The sequence below is a fragment of the Miscanthus floridulus genome, chromosome 16 (assembly GCF_019320115.1).
Source record: "Miscanthus floridulus cultivar M001 chromosome 16, ASM1932011v1, whole genome shotgun sequence".
NCBI lineage: Eukaryota > Viridiplantae > Streptophyta > Magnoliopsida > Poales > Poaceae > Miscanthus > Miscanthus floridulus.
In genome coordinates, this window is record NC_089595.1 from 79,547,427 (window position 1) to 79,555,440 (window position 8,014).

The 8,014-nt window shown below is 48.3% G+C and overlaps 2 pseudogenes; both read right to left on the reverse strand.

The window, feature by feature from the left end:
* Positions 1-1,276: 1,276 nt before the first annotated feature.
* On the reverse strand, positions 1,277-3,078 carry LOC136512937 (cytochrome P450 71A1-like; annotated as a pseudogene).
* A 715-nt stretch (positions 3,079-3,793) lies between these two features.
* On the reverse strand, positions 3,794-7,706 carry LOC136512938 (probable magnesium transporter NIPA4; annotated as a pseudogene).
* Between the last annotated feature and the right edge of the window lie 308 nt (positions 7,707-8,014).

Genomic DNA, 8,014 nt, shown 5'->3' on the forward strand with positions numbered 1-8,014 from the left:
CTGCAATGTGCTGAAAGAGAGCGGCTTCAGGGTACGATCGACGTACTACATTGTGAACTGAAAATGTGTGGAGTATCTGTTGCTCCAAAACAGATTTTTGTGACTCATCGGCAAATGGTGCGGTGGTTCTTCTACAGATGACAGAACGATGTCTATGTATTGGTCTACCTATACAAGGGTAGGAACCAAACAGTGACGAAGCCAGAAAAAAATTTAGGAGGGACTGAACAAAAAAATAGAGGTTTTTTTATCTTCTCTTAACTTTAGCCCCTCCTACATAATACATGTATGTATAAAATTTTAAGGGATGACTTAGGAAAACTCCACATGCTCAGGATGGGTAGGGGGGCTGAAGCCCCCCTAGCCCCACCGCTGGCTACGTCCCTGGAACCAAACATGTCCCTTTTATACCTTGGAGAGGCGTACACGATTTTTTAAGGAGAGTTCACCTATATTGAAATATGTATATTTTATTAAAATATTATTAGTAATGAATCAAATGATGTAAAAACTGTGTTGTCAACCCTATATAAAATTTTGGGTCAAATCTATTTTTAACCCCTAACTCATACGGAAGTTTGTTTTTCATCTCCAAACTACGAAGCTAGGTATAAGACGCCCTCCAACTATTAAAACAGGATGAATTTTGTGTATCAAATCAAACCATCACAAGCCCTTGGAACCTGAATGAGGGTGTGTTTAGTTGGGGAGGTGAAAATTTTTGGGTGTCACATCGGATGTATCGGAAGGATGTCACGAGGGGTTTTTGGATACTAATAAAAAAACAAATTACAGAACCCATCAGGAAACTGCGAGATGAATCTAATGATACTAATTAATCGGTCATTAGCACATGTGGGGTTACTGTAGCACTTACGGCTTTTTATGGACTAATTAGGCTTAAAAGATTCGTCTCGCGATTTCGCCGAGAACTGTGCAATTAGTTTTTTTTTTTTTTTTGTCTACATTTAGTACTCCATGCATGTGTCCAAACATATTCTTTTACTGTAGAAGGCAAAAAAAAATTTGGAAACGGCCTGAGCTATGGTTGAATACTAAAAAACAACAAGAGATACCTCATTCCTCCCGTTTCCATGGCCCAATCAGCCCATTTTATCTTGTTCTGATCTAGGCCATGGGCTTGGTCCATCGCACAAACAAACATAATAATACAAGCAATAAATGACCCTAGCCCATCTCCTCCCTTTTGAAAGGACCCTGGGCCATCTCCTATCCGGCAACCACAATGACGATGAGTAGGTGAGAGACGTTACGGCCCGGCCCGTAGGCCACCATCGCCGAAAAACTCCTCAATATCACCAGTATGGTCATGGTTTCAAGCATGAAGCATCACATCCTATTAGTGCCCGTAGGGCCGTAGGTGGATATAGATGTACCAGCATCGCCCTAATTCTCTCTCACGGAACACTATTAAATCATTCGAAATCAGCCGAAATCATCCGAAAGTGGATCAGCCGAAATCATCCGAAAGTATGTGTCCAATAGTCCAATCCTAACACGGCTTGGCCACGAGCCGGAGGGGCACCTGCCTGGGCGTGGCCAGCCCGGGCGCGTCCGACATGTCGAGGTCCCCCGGCGCCGCGCCGCCCGGCAGCGCCCAGTCGAACAGTCCCACCAGGTTAGCCAGGGCGAGCTCCACGGTGGCCAGCCCGAACTGCATCCCGGGGCAGACCCGGCGCCCGGCCCCGAACGGGACGAACTGGAAGTGCGCGCCCCGGAAGTCCACCGCCTCGCTCTCGCCGCTATCCAAGAACCTCTCGGGGCGGAACTCGTCGGGCGCGCTCCACGACGCCGGGTCGCGGCCCACGGCCCAGGCGTTGACGAACACGCGGGTGCCCCGCGCCACGTGGAAGCCCAGCACGGTCGTGTCGCGCATGCACTCGCGGGGCAGGAGCAGCGGCACGGGCGGGTGGAGACGGAGGGCCTCCTTCACCACGGCCCGCAGATACGGCGGCGTCGTCGTCGCGCCAAGCGCGTCGTCGCATCCAGCGGCCACGGTGCCGCTGCCGGCCGCCGATGCGCGGACTTCGCTCTTGAGCCGCTCCATGGCCGCAGGGTTCCTCACCAGCTCCGACATGGCCCACTCCAGCGTGATGAAGGACGTCTCGGTCCCGGCCGCGAACATGTCCGCCAGCAAAGACTTGATGGCGTCCCTGGTGAGCTCGAACCCGTCGTCCTGCTTCTCCTCCGCCTGCACCGCCAGCAGCACGTCCACGAAATCCTCCTCCTCGCCGTCGCCGCCCTCACCATGGCGGCGCCGCGCCTCGTGCTCCTGGACCACCTTCTCCAGCAACTCGTCCCACCGCTTGAAGTTCCTCCACGCCCTCGCGCCGGCGCCGGACAGCGCGTCCGCCCACGCCAGCGACGGGAAGTAGTCCCCGACGCAGAACCCGCCCAGCAGCGCCGTGTTCTCCTCGATCAGCGCCCGGAACAGCTCGCTCCTCCTGCCCTCCTCCTCCCGGGACAGCCTCCCGGTCCCGGACACCGCCCGGCAGATCACGCCGTTCGCGAAGCCGTACAGCGCCTTGCTCAGGTCCACCACGCCCGCGGGCGAGGAGGACGCGCGCTCCCGGATGGTCCGCACCAGCGCGGCGACCTCCCGCTCCCGCATGCCGTTGAAGCTGTGCGACCGCACGGCGCTGAGCACGTGCGCGGAGCAGAGGCGGCGCACGTGCCGCCAGTGCTCTCGCCGTGGGGCGCGAACACAAGGTCCTGGAACCCGTACGTCAGGATCTCGGCCGTGCGGAAGTAAGGCCGCGTGCTGAAGGCGCCGTCGTGCTCGCGCATGAGCGCCGCGGCGGCGGCCGGGGAGGAGGCCACCACCGCGGGTACCTGGCCCAGGCGGAGCCGCATCAGGTCGGGCGCGCCGTGCGTCGTGGCGAGCGCGCGCAGGGAGCGGTGGGGGAGAGCACCCACCTGGTGCAGGTTCCCGATCAGAAGGCAATCCCGGGGGAGATGGAGGGAGGCGAGGTGCGTTCCGGCCGGCGGCCCAGACCTTAGTGAGGAAGAAGAAACCAGGAGGAAAGGGAGGAGGAGAAGCAGGGAAGAGAGCTCCATGGTTCGATCAGCTTGTTGCAAGAACGCTTCACCCTGGCACTCGGCTCTGTACTAGCTGAATTGTGGAAGATTAGTGAGCTACTAGAACAGATCCTTATACAGCATTGTTTTTTTAAAAAAAAAACATCGATAGAATATTTTCATTTTAAAAAACAATATTGACTTCTTTTTTCTCTCTTTGAATATTAATTTATTGGGTATTTATCGAGGTGCATGTGCATCATAAAAAAAAACTTGTACAGCTTTGGACCAAAGAGGTTGAATGAAGACTTGGCTGACCAATCTGGCTCCAGTCGCCAACTGAATATGAAAGTGAGACATCGCTATCGTTTTGGATGGTGGTGACCTTGCGTTTTGGACAACTCTACTTCTATTTTATATGGAAAAAACAGCCTGAAACCTGAATGTTGTAGCTATAGGTGACCGGCGACGGAAGGTAAAAGGCATTGTCTTCGTTTTACATTTATACTGAAATAAAAACGCAAATGAACAAAAATGGGTAATTCTATTGTTTGACTATACGACACCTGACACCACAACTGACTAATTCGACAATATGCCGAATTTGGCACCTGACGCCACAACTGACTAATTCGACAATATGCCGAACTTTGCTCTTGGACACAAATTCACAGGGCAGTTAAGCGATGGATTCACATATGTGCGTCCAACTATACGGGTCATTTAATGGCAAAGCAATGAAGGCTGAAACAGCCACATATTGTCAAGTGTTCAGATAAAAAAAACGGTTTATGGTTAATGGCATGATGTGCTTGTTCAATTCTTCCTGTATTCTGAGAACTGTGTTGAATGAATACAGCAATTCAAGATAATAACCTATATGGCTCACCGCGATATACATATAACCCAAAACTTGGATTCTTGGTCATCCTGGTGATCTTACCCGGATAAGTATAACTGATATAATCGTCAAAATTCTGTACCAATGCCTCAGAAATTACAAGGGGGGGTGAGCCGAGCTGTTACCTTTTTGAATCCTACAGTTAAAACCTACGCTGTGTATCCAACTGAGTGAATGGAGGGTTATTTTTCCCTTCCCATGTATATATGACGGCTGCTGAGTATAAACCTTGAAGCGAAATGATTTGAGTGCACTTGCAACTCTCAGCATGACGTCATGACTGAACGAAATGAATCTGTAGCCCTTGGCGACCTGAGCGGAATACCATCAGCAGCAGATCTGAGAGGAATTCCTTCAGCTGCATAGCCATCCTCATCCGCATGTTTAGGAAGCCGAATCGGTAGATTTGATGGGAGACCTGTGATGCAAACCGATAAGACATTATGAACATGAGTAGTTTTACAGGCCAAGAGGAATGTAAATGTAGACATACCATCCACCATATCCTTTGTCTTGTGAAGAAGAAAAGTCCCAGAAAGGATTGTAACAAAGCCACACATCTCCTGTTACAATTTGCGTTGGATTTTGACGATCCCAGTCCTGCATGCAATCAACAACAAACAACAACATAGCCTTTCAGTTCCAAGCAAGTTGGGGTAGGCTAGAGTTGAAACCCACCAAGAGCCCCTAAGTCACGGTTCAGGTACATAATTACATATTAAAACAGTACCAAAGCATTGTGAAGGGGGGTTCACTGGTGCACTATGACAGTTCATCTTATGTAGCAATGTTTCCTACTTCCTCCGTCCCAAATTATAAGACGTTTTGGCATTTCTAGATTCATATCTTTTATTATTTATCTAGACATAACATATATCTATGTGCGTAGCAAAAGCTATGAATCTAGAAAAAGCCAAAACGTCTTATAATTTGGAACGGAAGGGAGTACTATGCTTTCTCGAAGAATGTGTTCGACACTGATACTATCCATGGCTGATACATCTGACAGGTCTCCAGTCTTAAACTCTTCGCTGTTTACTAATACCGTATACCGACTTAACAGATTTTAGATTTTCCTTTTTCATGATGGATAGAAAGTTTAATGGGGGAAAAACTGAGATTTTAAATGTTCCGTGTCACAAATCACAACAATTTTGCAAATATTAAGTATTTACTTAAGTTTAATCTAGTGTGTTGAATTGTATCATCAATGCGCAATGATGAAAATGCCTGACATTAAAACCAGCAGCTGACTCATTCAAAGTAAAGATTAATATACATTGTACTGATTGAAATCTTCAGACTATGCAGGATTAGTAAATGAATTTAGTATGAATAATTCAGAGTTTGGTGCAGAATTGTGTAAACAAACACATTTAAGGTCAGAAATCGGTGACCTTGAACATTATTACACTAGCCAAGATGGTCAAGGATGTAAACATGGTGTAATATATAGGCGAAACAACTGCAGTGTTGAATGTGTCAAGGGCCTGCAAAATTTAATTTTGGTAAGTCAACAAAATCGTAGGACAGAAGAAAAATGCATAAGGTATCCAAATAGCGAATATTTTTTATATGATCTAACCACTAAGAAAAACCTTCTCTCTTGACACAACTACAGGTTACTGTACATTGGCATAGCGTTGATCATACCATGTTCAGATAGTTCATCTGCGTTACAATGCATGAGATTACAACAAATGAGAACACCAATGTTTGTGGATAGACTAGCTGGTTCATCCCTGAAAATGTAAGCTTCAAGGCTATCCCAAGAGCTTTGACACTCATGACCTGCCAAACCAAGACGAATACATAAGGAGAGCATTTATATCCTAGCATCTCGAGAATAGCTATGTGAATTCACATGAAAATAACTGTTAGTCATGAGAAGCTTACCGATAAAGATCCGACAAGAGAACATATGCCAATATATACCATGATATGTGTCTGACCATACTGAGGGACAAAATGGAATATGAGCACAAAAGATGCTGCAAGCACAACAGCTGCATAGAATAGGAATGCTGCAGGACACAATTTGAACCTTAGTACCTGATAAATTAGTATGCTGATGATAGTCAAGGAGAAATGTCTAACAAACCAGTATGTTTTGACTCACGAGGTACCAAATTCAGGAGAAAGCTGCAGTACCTGGTTCGGTAGCAAGATCCCACACTTCTGCCACGGACTCAATTTGACGCTCTGGAGGGGCATGAAGCACAATTGTTGTTGAACCCACCACACAAAGAATACAGCCAAGTATACCAAATATATGAAGTTTCTCCCGCAACATAATATGGGCAAGAACAGCACTGAATGAGACATGCTAAAATTATAAGATTTGTAGAAACCTAAGCGATAAAAGATGTTGATGTACCAATTGGAGATCACATATTAGTCTAATCCTCACCTGATAATTATGCTAAGTGCACCAAGTGGAGTGACCAAGATAGCAGGAGCAAATGCATAAGCTGCAAAGTTAGCGACTTTCGCCAACAATCACTGAAATGGAGTACTGGATATCATTAGTACGAAATAATGGAACAAGGTTAATATGCTAGAACCCTATTCATATCAGAAGGAAGAGACGCACTTGTTATCATTCCTGCCCACCACAGTGGCTCAAGCAAGTATGAGTAGCCACCAACACCTGATGGAAATCAGAAAGGAAAGCAAAAGTAATGAGGAAATACACAATGTTGCAACCCATCTAGCAAGGTAGAAGCAAAATAGGCTATGCAAGAGTTACATAATTCACTAGCTATTGACAGAGGCTGATTGTACATGGTTGACTGAGCATCAATGGAAGTATTCAAGTCTTGAGTGGCACAAGTCGACAAAACGGATATTCACATATCTTTTGCGATTGATAATATGCCTTCCTTTGAACATTCCCATTCGCGCCATTTCCATATGCGCATGACATTTTCAAATACGTCAAAGCATCATGGAAGCAATAGGAACTACAAGTAACTAATTCAGCAGCATTAGCCAAAATGCATCGCCCAACCACCAACGTGTCAGCAATCAACTGTGCTGCTACTGCTAGTGATCTTCTGGGATCAAATGCCGAGTAAGCAACTACTGATTGAAGTACATTTCAAGTTTCAACAAAGCAGCTCCCAACATCACACGACCTAAAACTATCACCACCGTGCCACCTCACTGCTTAAACCCCAAGTCCTAACTGCGCTCCGACCCACCGACACCGCCACTGAGATCCAAGGATCTCAGATCTAAGCGGCAAGCCCAGCACGCCAGCAGCGCAACAGCAGCGAACGGAAGCATAGTCGAATCCTGCTACAAAAGCATAGTCCCAAGCAGAGGCAGAGGCAGAGCTGCCCAAAGGACCCTCACCTGCTCGGACGCCGGACGCGCCGGCCTTCTTGAGCCCCTTCTTCTTGACGATGAAGCTGGCACCGATGAAGAGGCTGGAGGAGAGCGCGAGCAGCAGGCCCTTGATGTTGTCCGTCGACATCCCCGTGTACGACTCCACCCATCTCCCCACCAGCTGCGCTCCCCCCATCACGCCGCCGGCCAGCAATCAGGGTCAGGGCCCCTCACTAACTCCTCGCCCTCCGCCGTCGGGCGCGGCGGCGGCCCCGCGCATGCGAGATCCGGAGGCGAAGAGAGAGGGAGGGGGGGAGTGGCTCGGTTGCGTTGCGCGGTCCCCCGCGTGGTCGCTCGCTCTCTGCTGGTGGCTAGGCAGCTTTTCGTCGCCCGCGTGGGCTTCCGGTTGCTGCGACGTGGTGAGCTCTGGCGGAGAAGCTAGGCTAGCTACCGTATGGCGCGCCGAATTTTTTTATTTTTTTTAACTTTTTTTTCAAAAATTTTCAATTCTGGATTCTTAGCTCGACGCCATCGTTGCTGGTAACGAGATTTTGGACTCGATGCAGACGTGGCGGTGACTTGACAGGCAGCTCAGCGCCGTAGGCGCCATAGATCCGTAGATCTTGACGTCGAGCTTGGCGCCAGGATCTATGGCGCCGAGGTGGTGTTTTAACCCCGCCCTCAACTTTTCTGTCTGAGCCTTCTTTCTCTTCTTTCTCCTCCCTCTCAGGTTTTTTCTCTCCC